Source organism: Megalobrama amblycephala, linkage group LG9 (genome assembly GCF_018812025.1).
Source record: "Megalobrama amblycephala isolate DHTTF-2021 linkage group LG9, ASM1881202v1, whole genome shotgun sequence".
NCBI classification, from domain to species: Eukaryota; Metazoa; Chordata; class Actinopteri; order Cypriniformes; family Xenocyprididae; genus Megalobrama; species Megalobrama amblycephala.
Window position 1 is genome coordinate 15,224,041 of NC_063052.1, and position 12,932 is coordinate 15,236,972.

Below are 12,932 nucleotides of genomic sequence, written 5' to 3' on the forward strand. Positions count from 1 at the left end.
GTGTTCTGGCATTTGTTGTTTCCTCTGCTCTTTGTTGGACGTGTAACTTTTATTGATGAAACAGACTAGGGCTGGGTCTTTCTTTATTCAATTTCGATCCACAAGCTTAAGTTCTTCTGATTTATTTGGGCTTATTTCACTTATAATGTCATTTTATTTACATATGAAAGACATTTGTCACAGCTAATGCTGTAAATTATATAGGGAATCACTTTATTTGGTACATTACAGCAAAAAATATATATAATTTGCTATTTATTTAACATATAGTATCAAAACTAAAAACTGCTCTAAAGTTACCAAAGTAAATTATATATTGCATGTATTGTGTAAAATAATAATAAAATTATAAACTCATAACCACTTTAGTTAAAGATTGTGAAAAGATTCAGTGAGTTCATTCAGTTATAAATGAATTGCTTATTTCTCTGGATTTAAACATTCTTGGAAACATCTGTAATAATGTAAGTAAACAAGTCAACAAAATATATGACACTGTTCTAGTGGTTTCTTTGGATATTTTAATCCAAAAATCTTACATATTGTGCCTTTAAATAACCGCTAGTTTGTGAGTCATTCTGAATGATTCATGAAAAGAACCGGCTCAAAATTGGAGTCATTTGTTCACGAATCAGACTACATCGGTTGCGCTGGATGTTTTTGATTCACTATAAAAAAACGGTTCAAAAGAGTTTTTTTTTTCGAGAATCAGATTACACTGATTGCGCTGTATCTTTTTGATTCACTAAAAAGAACCAGTTCAAAAGAGTCTTTTGTTCGAGAATCAGATTACACTGATTGCGCTGGATGTTTTTGATTCACTATAAAAAAACGGTTCAAAAGAGTCTTTTGTTCGAGAATCAGATTACACTGATTGCGCTGGATGTTTTTGATTCACTATAAAAAAACCGGTTCAAAAGAGTCTTTTGTTCGAGAATCAGATTACACTGATTGCGCTGGATGTTTTCGATTCACTATAAAAAAACGGTTCAAAAGAGTCTTTTGTTCAAGAATCAGATTACACTGGTTGCGCTGGATGTTTTTGATTCACTTAAAAGAAACGGCTAAAAAGAGTCTTTTGTTCGAGAATCAGATTACACTGATTGCGCTGGATGTTTTTGATTCACTATAAAAAAAACGGTTCAAAAGAGTCTTTTGTTCGAGAATCAGATTACACTGGTTGCGCTGGATGTTTTTGATTCACTTAAAAGAAACGGCTAAAAAGAGTCTTTTGTTCGAGAATCAGATTACACTGATTGCGCTGGATGTTTTTGATTCACTATAAAAAAACGGTTCAAAAGAGTCTTTTGTTCGAGAATCAGATTACACTGATTGCGCTGGATGTTTTTGATTCACTTAAAAGAAACGGCTAAAAAGAGTCTTTTGTTCGAGAATCAGATTACACTGATTGCGCTGGATGTTTTGATTCACTATAAAAAAACGGTTCAAAAGAGTCTTTTGTTCGAGAATCAGATTACACTGGTTGCGCTGGATGTTATTGATTCACTATAAAAAAACGGTTCAAAAGAGTCTTTTGTTCGAGAATCAGATTACACTGATTGCGCTGGATGTTTTTGATTCACTTAAAAGAAACGGCTAAAAAGAGTCTTTTGTTCGAGAATCAGATTACACTGGTTGCGCTGGATGTTTTTGATTCACTATAAAAAAACGGTTCAAAAGAGTCTTTTGTTCAAGAATCAGATTACACTGGTTGCACTGGATGTTTTTGATTCACTAAAAAGAACCGGTTTAAAAGACTCTTTCGTTCGAGAATCAGATTACACTGGTTGCGCTGGATGTGTTTGATTCACTTAAAAGAAACGGCTAAAAAGATTATTTTGTTCAAGAATCAGATTACACTGATTGCGCTGGATGTTTTTGATTCACTATAAAAAAACGGTTCAAAAGAGTCTTTTGTTCGAGAATCAGATTACACTGATTGCGCTGGATGTTATTGATTCACTATAAAAAAACGGTTCAAAAGAGTCTTTTGTTCGAGAATCAGATTACACTGATTGCGCTGGATGTTATTGATTCACTATAAAAAAACGGTTCAAAAGAGTCTTTTGTTCGAGAATCAGATTACACTGATTGCGCTGGATGTTATTGATTCACTATAAAAAAACGGTTCAAAAGAGTCTTTTGTTCGAGAATCAGATTACACTGATTGCGCTGGATGTTATTGATTCACTATAAAAAAACGGTTCAAAGAGAGTCTTTTGTTCGAGAATCAGATTACACTGATTGCGCTGGATGTTATTGATTCACTATAAAAAAACGGTTCAAAAGAGTCTTTTGTTCGAGAATCAGATTACACTGATTGCGCTGGATGTTTTTGATTCACTTAAAAGAAACGGCTAAAAAGAGTCTTTTGTTCGAGAATCAGATTACACTGGTTGTGCTGGATGTTATTGATTCACTATAAAAAAACGGTTCAAAAGAGTCTTTTGTTCGAGAATCAGATTACACTGATTGCGCTGGATGTTTTTGATTCACTATAAAAAAACGGTTCAAAAGAGTCTTTTGTTCTAGAATCAGATTACACTGGTTGTGCTGTATGCTTCTGGTTCACTAAAAAGTTACCATATCTGAATTTCAGCTCCGAATCTGATATGAACAATGACAATGGTGTTAGTTTTTAAAAATCAATTCCATTGAAAATCCTTCTGAAGTGCTGAAAACAGCGTCTTCTTGACATGAACAACTCAAACCAAACTCTTCCAGGCCTCAGGTTATTCACAGGCAGCCAAGACCACAGACTGACATTATGCAAATTAGTTACATTGTTAGATATGTAACAGGAAGTGAGACTGGAATTACTGACGACTCATTCCGGCAGTTCAGAATCACTTCTTTCTTTTAGGAGACACAATAACATGCACTTTGATCTTCAAAACATTCACAAACAGCTTTATTACACACTGCATGAAAAGTAGGAGCACTTTAAAGGATTAGTTCACTTCAGAATTCATATTTCCTGATAATTCACTCACCACCATGTCATCCAAGATGTTTGTGTCTTTCTTTCTTCATTCGAAAAGAAATGAAGGTTTTTGAGGAAAACATTCCAGGATTTTTCTCCATATAGTGGACTTCACTGGGGTTCAACAGGTTGAAGGTCCAAATGTCAGTTTCAGTGCAGCTTCAAAGAGCTCTACATGATCCCAGACGAGGAATAAGAGTCTTATCTAGAGAAACCATCTGACATTTTCTAAAAAAAAAATACAAATTATGTACTTTTTAACCACAAATGTTCGTCTTGCACTGCTCTGAGATGCGCCACGCATGACGTAATCATGTTGGAAAGGTCACACGTGACGTAGGTGGAAGTACGGCGGATTGGGAAAAACTCTCCTCCAACTTCAAAATCGTCCGACATTGTTGTTTTACCTTTTTTGCAAACGCTGTTTGACTCAGTCTTTGCACGTTCCCTTTGTAAACACTGGATCGCCTACGTAACGAGTGACCTTTCCAACATGATTACGTCATGCTGGAGCATCTCAGAGCAGTGCAAGATGAGCATTTGTGGTTAAAAAGTATATAATGTTTATTTTTTTTAGAAAATGGCTGATGGTTTCTCTAGATAAGACTCTTATTCCTCGTCTGGGATCATGTAGAGCTCTTTGAAGCTGCACTGAAACTGACATTTGGACCTTCAACCCGTTGAACCCCAGTGAAGTCCACTATATGGAGAAAAATCCTGAAATGTTTTCCTCAAAAAACTTCATTTCTTTTCCACTGAAGAAAGAAAGACATGAACATCTTGGATGACATGGGGGTGAGTAAATTATCATGAAAATTTAATTCTGAAGTGAACTCAGTGTGCCATTTCTTTGTATTTGTTAGTGAAAATTGTTTCTACTCCAGTGCAGATGCTCCAAACAGTTCAAACTCCAACTCCAGCTGCCTTTGCATAGCTTTGCCTCATAAATCTTGCACCTCAGGTATTCCTCATGCCCTGGAAAACCAGGAATTTCTGACCTTTTAGCTGTGCTTTATGTAAACACTTCGGTCTGGAAGGGCACGGTACAGTGCGCTTAAACACACACTCATAGACGTGGTAAATACACACACTGGGCATGATTTACCGGCTGGCACTGGAGGAACAGACAGCATGTGAACTCAGACTGGAGGATGAGTGAGAAAAACAACAGGTTTTTTCTCCTCTGAGAAATATAGATGCTGTCTGTGGACAGGTTTGCTCAGGAACACCGAAGAAATTCTTCACGAAGATGACAGCGCCTGACTGTGAAGACTCAGGTCAGCAAACGGTCGCTTTCGTGATAGATGGAGCTCGACTTTTTTTGAATGAGCTGGAAAGAAAAGCATAGCTCCAGGTCCGGTTTTATTTTTCACAGTTTGAGGACTGTCGAATCTGACATTCAACTCCCTTTGTTATGAACCCAAAGCCAGAGGGCTGATGGGAATAAAATGTGAAACGTCGTTTGTTCCAGCCTTGGAGGAAGGAAGAATATAAAAGTGTTTGAGGACCATCAAATAGAAATTAGAGCTGTTCCCCAGTGTGACTGAGAGTCAGCCGGACTTTACAAGCTCCTCAAAGTCTCACAAGAGTGTCAGAGATGAAGAATGGACAGAGAGAGAGTCCTTGAAAATTGGTGGCCTGAAAATATACAGTGTGGTTGAAAAGCCTGATGCTTCTCATGCTTGTGTTTTTCTAATTTAATGACACGCTTTTCATGACAACGTATGGTATCGGAATTACAATTTTAGTGAAAAGTTGAACTGGAAATGAATTTCTTAGTTTGCTTTAATGATGGCATGAGCTTCTTACATTTATGTAATCCGGCACGATTAGAGAAAGATCAAGAGCATTTTGATCTTCAACGGAAGCAAGAACATCTGAATGTCGGTTCAAAGAGTTCAGATTATAAATGCCACAAATTTGCTTGATAAATGACCTAGAAATAGTGCAGAACGTTTGGCACTTCTTATACATTTTGCATTTTAATGTTCCTTTGTTTAAAATATTTAAAACTTTCTTTAGGCTACATTTCCATATTTAATATCAAATACAGTTTGCTCTTAGCAGGGTTATTGTCGTTAACTAACAACTAAAACTAATTAAAACATTTATGTTCATTTAAATAAAGCTGAAATAAAATATAAAACAAAAAAATGTAAACAAAACGAAAATTAGAAATGTTGCCTGTGGCAATAAACTGAAATAAGTTACTAATAAAATGACAAAAGCTCACGAAATTGCTTAAAAAATAACTAAAATTAACATGAAAACTAAAAAAAGCTACACTCTAAAAAATGCTTTAACCCAGCGAATGGGTTGTTTTGACCCAGCAGGTTGGGGAAACATTTAACCCAACCGCTGAATCAAAACAACCCAATTGCTGGATTAAAACAACCCAGTTTTATTTAACTCAACTATTGTTTAAAAATTACAGTATTTCTTTCTTAAAATGAACCTAAAGTATGTTGGAAATTAACATTCATTAATAAGTTTAATGAATAATAATTAAACAATAAACATTTATTAAATTGCTTATTAATAAATGTTCACCTTTTGATTATTATTGTTGCCTCTAGTAATTATGTGTCTGATTTTTAATTTACAACATATTTTGGGTTCATTTTAAGCAATAAATACAGTAATTTTTAAACAATAGTTGAGTTAAATAAAACTGGCCAGCACATTGGGCAAACATTTAACCCAACCGCTGGGTTAAAACAACTCAATCACTGGGTTAAAACCTGGGTTAAAACAACTCAATCGTTGGGTTAAAACAACTCAATCATTGCGTTAAAATCTGGGTTAAAACAACGCAATCGCTGGGTTAAAATCTGGGTTAAAACAGCTCAATCGCTCAGTTAAAACCTGGGTTAAAACAACTCAATCGTTGGGTTAAAACAACTCAATCATTGCGTTCAAATCTGGGTTGAAACAGCTCAATCGCTCAGTTAAAACCTGGGTTAAAACAACTCAATCACTGGGTTAAAACAACTCAATCACTGGGTTAAAACAACTCAAACACTGCGTTAAAATCTGGGTTAAAACAGCTCAATCGCTCGGTTAAAACCTGGGTTAAAACAACTCAATCACTGCATTAAAATCTGGGTTAAAACAGCTCAATCGCTCGGTTAAAACCTGGGTTAAAACAACTCAATCACTGGGTTAAAACCTGGGTTAAAACAACTCAATCATTGCGTTAAAATCTGGGTTAAAACAACTCAATCATTGCGTTCAAATCTGGGTTGAAACAGCTCAATCGCTCAGTTAAAACCTGGATTAAAACAACTCAATCTCTGGGTTAAAACAACTCAAACACTGCGTTAAAATCTGGGTTAAAACAGCTCAATCACTGGGTTAAAACCTGGGTTAAAACAACTCAATCATTGCGTTAAAATCTGGGTTAAAACAACTCAATCATTGCGTTCAAATCTGGGTTGAAACAGCTCAATCGCTCAGTTAAAACCTGGATTAAAACAACTCAATCTCTGGGTTAAAACAACTCAAACACTGCGTTAAAATCTGGGTTAAAACAGCTCAGTCGCTCGGTTAAAACCTGGGTTAAAACAACTCAATCTCTGGGTTAAAACAACTCAAACACTGCGTTAAAATCTGGGTTAAAACAGCTCAGTCGCTCGGTTAAAACCTGGATTAAAACAACTCAATCTCTGGGTTAAAACAACTCAAACACTGCGTTAAAATCTGGGTTAAAACAGCTCAGTCGCTCGGTTAAAACCTGGGTTAAAACAACTCAATCACTGCGTTAAAATCTGGGTTAAAACAGCTCAATCGCTCGGTTAAATCCTGGGTTAAAACAACTCAATTGCTGGGTTAAAATCTGGGTTAAATCAACTCAATTGTTGGGTTAAAATCTGGGTTAAAACAACTCAATCACTGGGTTAAAACCTGGGTTAAAACAACTCAATCGTTGGGTTAAAACTTGGGTAAAAACAACTCAATCACTGGGTTAAAACCTGGGTAAAAACAACTCAATCACTGGGTTAAATCCTGGGTTAAAACAACTCAATCATTGCGTTAAAATCTGGGTTAAAACAGCTCAATCGCTCGGTTAAAACCTGAGTTAAAACAACTCAATTGATGGGTTAAAATCTGGGTTAAATCAACTCAATCGTTGGGTTAAAACCTGGGTTAAAACAACTCAATCGTTGGGTTAAAATCTGGGTTAAAACAACTCAATCACTGGGTTAGAACCTGGGTTAAAACAACTCAATCGTTGGGTTAAAACCTGGGTTAAAACAACTCAATCATTGCGTTAAAATCTGAGTTAAAACAGCTCAATCGCTGGGTTAAAACAACTCAATTGTTGGGTTAAAATCTGGGTTAAAACAACTCAATCGCTGGGTTAAAACCTGGGTTAAAACAACTCAATCATTGGGTTAAAACCTGAGTTAAAACAACCCAATTGCTGGGTTTATCCATTTTCAACCCAACTTGTGTTGTTTTTAACCCAGCATTTTTTAGAGTGTATAATAAAACTAAAATAACACTGTCTCTTAGACTTTAGGACCCACTTTACCAAAAATTTCTCAAAACCACATTGGAAATCAATCGTCTTTTCATACCTAGATAACCTTAGTCGATTACAACCACCAAAGTTTCCACAAATCAAAAGAAAGTAGATGTGCTTCCTTCCGTGCGTTAAATAAGACGCATCACTGTCTGACCCACCAGCCCAGAAGGGAACTAGAGCAATCAACTTTGTGCACAATTAATCATCGTGAGGCCGACAAACTGCTACGATCTCAGGCACTTAGAGGCAGAGGCAGCAGTAATTATGACAAGGCAGGGCGATATAACAGCCGACAAAGCGTGCCTTCACTCCCATTAGGAAGGGAGGTACAGATCCCTTCTGAACACATCAGTAGCCAGCGAGGAGATAAGCGGGTCGTATATAGCTTAGAAACAGAGAGCGAAAGAAAAGGGGAAGAATGAATACAAAGGGAGAAGGAGACAGCGTCATACAGCTGACCTATAAAGAATGCTAGAGGATGTGGGTGGAGAGGTTTGGAGTTATTTTCCCACAACACCTCACACCCTTTCAATGCAGATTAAAAACGAGCTGTCAGAACACATCCAGCTGAGGCTGTAACGTCTCACTTTCTGATAGATTTCAAAACGCAAGCAGTATCGCTAGAGCAAGAATGCTGTTGTTCCGCCGGTGGATAATCACAGTTGCGCTCATATTTGGAAAAACAACATGATTGCGAGTGTGAGGTTTGCTCACCAGTTCAGTAAACCGTTAATATCAAATAACTTATATTTCAGGCACAACATCACCAAATGATTTATCTGTTTTTGCTCTGCCAGTGAAAATAGTTCTGAATGAAACCAAAATTCTTAACTGCGTCATAGATCAATGCGCATGAATTAACGTTTTGAATGAATCGATTGAGTAAATGATTCAATGACTCATTCACTCAGGCTGCATCTAAAATCGCATTCTTCTTCACCCGGATGACCTACTACTTCTGAACACACGATGGACACTTTACTATCCCATGAGGCCATGGGAGAGGATTTGTGAAAGACAGGGAAGCGACGCAACTGACGCTGGTATATCATATGACCTACTACTTCCTGTGAGATTCTTTTTTAGCAGTTGTGAAGAAATTACTTAGTATGTTTCAGACACAGCCTCTGTTTCTGAATGAATCAGTGTTTTTAACAAATTGTTTCAGTGAATGATTCAATGACTCAGTCATTAAGACAATAGCTGAATCCAAAACTTATTCCTTTTAATAAGTAATTACTTAATACTCAATGTTGAAAACAGTTGTGCTGCATCATAAACCATGATACATTTTATTTTTCAGGATTCTTTGGTGAATTGAAAGTTCAAAAGAACAGCGTTTATTTGAAATAGAATCTTTTGTAACATTATAAATGTCTTTATTGTCACTTTTGCATCAATGCATCCTCATTTCCAAACTTTTGAACTTGATTAACAATTCACATTTTCAAAGAAACAAAAAATACAGACAATATTTCAGACAATAGGTGGGTTTGTGATGCAGCATTATCAACACTGGCTAATATTATCAAAAGTGACCTAAAAGAGGAAAAGGAAAGGTCATTTCCGAGGATGAGCAAGTTATTAAATTTTTATTAAAAAACACAAAGAAAAAACGTTTTTTTCTTCTTAGGAATAACACAGATGAATCATTCATGATAAGATCAGAAACATGTATTAAGAAAGTAAATAAGAGCATAAGTGCTCATGTCAGTTCATCGTGAGCTGTTTGTGCCTCATAATCCCAGCTAACAAAAACATTTTGCTATTGTTATGTTTATTAGGGGTTCAAGCACGTAGTGCTGAAACCCTTTTGTAATTGTCAAATTTTCTAAGGATCAGCATTCTCCCCTAAAAGTGATAGAGCAGACCAAACCGTAAGTTGTAAAGACTGGGCTGGTAGTACTCACACCGTCTACAACGTCACCAAAGCTCGCCCCGCTACAGCAGTCAAAAGTACGAAATGTCTCATAATTCCTAAACCGTTAGGCCTAGGCTCAAGTGTCTTATAATCGTAGGAATCCTTGGCTCAAGGTGGACAAGATGCATGCCATGCATCAGATTTGCTCATCGACTTTATATTAAGGTATTTTGGATTTTTTTTAAAAACTCACTGGGCCTGTTTGACTCACGGCCCTAGAGGCCTGTGAGAAATTTGAAAGAAATCGGCTACCGGGGGGCGTCTTCGTGGTTTTCACGTTCGTAAAGCATTGTGTATTGCGCAATTTTTCATGCACGCCCACGACATTCGTACCTCATTTGATCGAGATGGTTCAAACTTGCTAAATAAGACAAAAAATCTTTTTATGCATGTGCTTAAAGGCCTTAAAACACTTGAACCCTGTTAACTCTATTACACATTAACTATATTAAACATTATTTCTGAATGTTCTCTGAAACATCCAAGTTTTTCAAAAGTTTTAAAAACATTCTTGGTTATATGAATGTTAAAGGAACATTCCATTTCATCATTTTTCAAACATCAATGGAAATGTTACTTTTTAACATTCTTTGAACATTCTAATACAAGCAGTTACATTTAAAAAACGTTAAGCAAACATGCAACTAAAATGTTTCAAACAAAAATGTTCCATGAACAACGTATACATACGTTTTACGTTTTTATGTTAATTTTTTGAGAACATTAATAAAGATAACTAAAGACTGCATTGATTTTGTTTCACAAGCTTGATTTATGTGTCTTTGCACACACTTGAGAGTCCCATGATACATTATTATTGAGTACAAAACGTGTTAAAGCAATTGTCTGGTTCAAAATATAAGCTAACTGACTAACTTTAACATGCGTTTGTTATTGTTTGTTTTATTAAAATTTACCCTCTAAACCTACATTTGGTCATGTATTTCCATGAACTGTCCGCTGTTTTGTGCATAAGCTTCCCTGTTTCCCAACAAGCATCTCACATCAATTTTAAATTTGTTTGTACTTGATTCCTCAAGGATGCATTGTGGTCCAGGAAGACCCTTTTGGAAAGGAAGCCGTTGTTTTGTTGCATCTGCAGTGGGACTCTTGAGATTGATGATGGTGTGTTTGGATGTGTCACAATGTTAATGCTCCTGTCGTGTTGTGACAGCTAGTACATGTGTGGGCTGGATGCCATGCCCGTTTTAGTGACGTGTCTGTGTTTGGAGAGAGAGCAGGAGGATGATCTTCAGAGTCCGATGGGCAGCTGGAAGCGGTCTCAGCCCGCAGGCGCAGCTTCGCCCCATGGGTATCAGGCCTGGCACAGTGTTGTTCTGCGCCAGCTGGGACTAGGATGGACAGAATGGGCAGTTGTCTGCTGCTGAACATCACATTAGCAAAGAGAACGCTGTAAAACAACATTGATTGGGTTGTTTGATAGCTTATATAACAATTCCCAATTCATTCATGTGCTCATATGCTTAAGTTCCGACTTTGTCTTTTTCTCACACAAAGCTATTGTATAGCACATACATTACCAGTCAAAAGTTTGGAAGAATTCAGTTTTTTTAGGGTAGCATAACTAATTACATTTTATCTCAAATCGGAGATATTTGCAAATGATCAAACCATCTTATCTGCATGGGTTGCTTAAGAACACTCTAAAAATTGCTGGGTTAAAAACAACCCAAGTTGGGTTAAATATGCACTAACCCATAAATGTTTGGGTAAATGTCTGAGTAGTTTTATTTAACTCAACTATTGTTTAAAAATTACAATATTGCTGGCTTAAAATGAACCCAAAATAGATGAGACTCATCTGTAAAAATCTGATTGGAATTGCATTTCAAACCACCTCCAAATGTGATTTTGTTGTGAATCAGTTTTGGGGAAAAAAATAAATAAAATAATAAGATTTTTTTGTGTTTTTTTTTTTGCTGTCCAGACTTTCAAAAACCCATCTGGGTATGCAAAAAATCTGAATTTTGCTGGCAGTCTGAACATAGCCTGCATGACAATCTGACTTTATTTGGATGTTGGTTTTCCATTGAACTGATATGGGAAAGGAAAAAGGAAATGCTTTTGTTTTAGTCACTGAACTTCCAAGCAGGGAAGACACTTTGATTTCAGCACACTATTGGATACAAGTGTGGGAAAACGTGCAATTTCTCGTGGTTATGATTGGCACCAGGCCAGAGAGGTCACAACTGCACAGACTTGTCTCAAGATGTGTATGAAAGAAGAAAAAAAAGAGACAGGGTGTGCCAGTGATGACACACCAGATTCTTCCTCCAGAACACCTGTTCCTAACACACACACACAAACACACACACTTCCCAGTATTTCAGAGCAGAACTCGATGACTCACACGTGTCCTCATAGAGGAATCTCCAACAGAAAATCACTCATGATTGCACAAGAAGATCGTTAACAGGAAAAGTTGTGAAACATAATGATGCCGGCTGTTGATTAGGAGCGCTGCACATGAAGCACAACTGTGGGGGTTGAAACAATGTTTAGTTAGAAACATGAATACGTTCATGACCTATTGTCCATTATGCCAAATCCTTTAAGTTTTCATGAAAAATAAAAATCACAAGTCTGATTCGAACTCACGTTGACCACATAAGCACCACACGTGTATTAACTGCTATGCCGCATCTCCAACCTACACTTTTTCTTGATATTGGGAATCTTGAATGAAAAGCTGCTGTTGAATTGGACAAATTGAAAAATGGGAACCAAAGCAAAACCTCAACTCTTCACCACAGTGGGAACCGTTCTAAAACCCAACACAACCAGACATTAAACACAAACCAAAGCATGTTGGGAACTACAAATGCCATGCAACAAAAATGATTCATGTCTCAACATAAATGGATTAAGTAAACTTTTGTGACAAAGTGATCAAGAATTGCTAGTTCATTTTAAGTAATTAAAATAAGCAAGCTGCAAGAAATCCTTTTTTGAGCGCACCCATGATTTCAGCAGAAACGCAAAAAACAGAACTGGAACATTATTCAGAAACTGCTAGCAAAGCAGATTTAAACATTGAAGGACAACTTCCTCAGTCAAAATACTGTTCTTTCAGTCAAACTCAAGTCATTGTACGCCTGCTTTCATGCCGTGTGTCGAGAGCCGGTGCCCTTCTGTGATGCAACTGTGCAAGAAACCTTGGTGTTTGTTTTGGTGTGTGAACGATAAAGACTCACTGTGTCAGCATGAATGAATCGCAGTAGCTGTTGGTTGAGGGAGTGAAAAAGGGATGAAGTGTGAAAGAGAGACAGGAAATAATGAGAATGCAGAGAGAGTGAATGGGAAGGAAGACGAGCAGGACTTTAAGCTTTAATGCACAGGACTGCTGTGGTCTTCCATCTGCACCAAGGCTGGAAAAAGTGTTTGGGGACCCGCTGTGTCGTTCTGACAAGGGCTGATGCACCAAACATGCCCTCGACTGGGACTAACAAAAGCACGCTCACATACCCACTTTATAGACG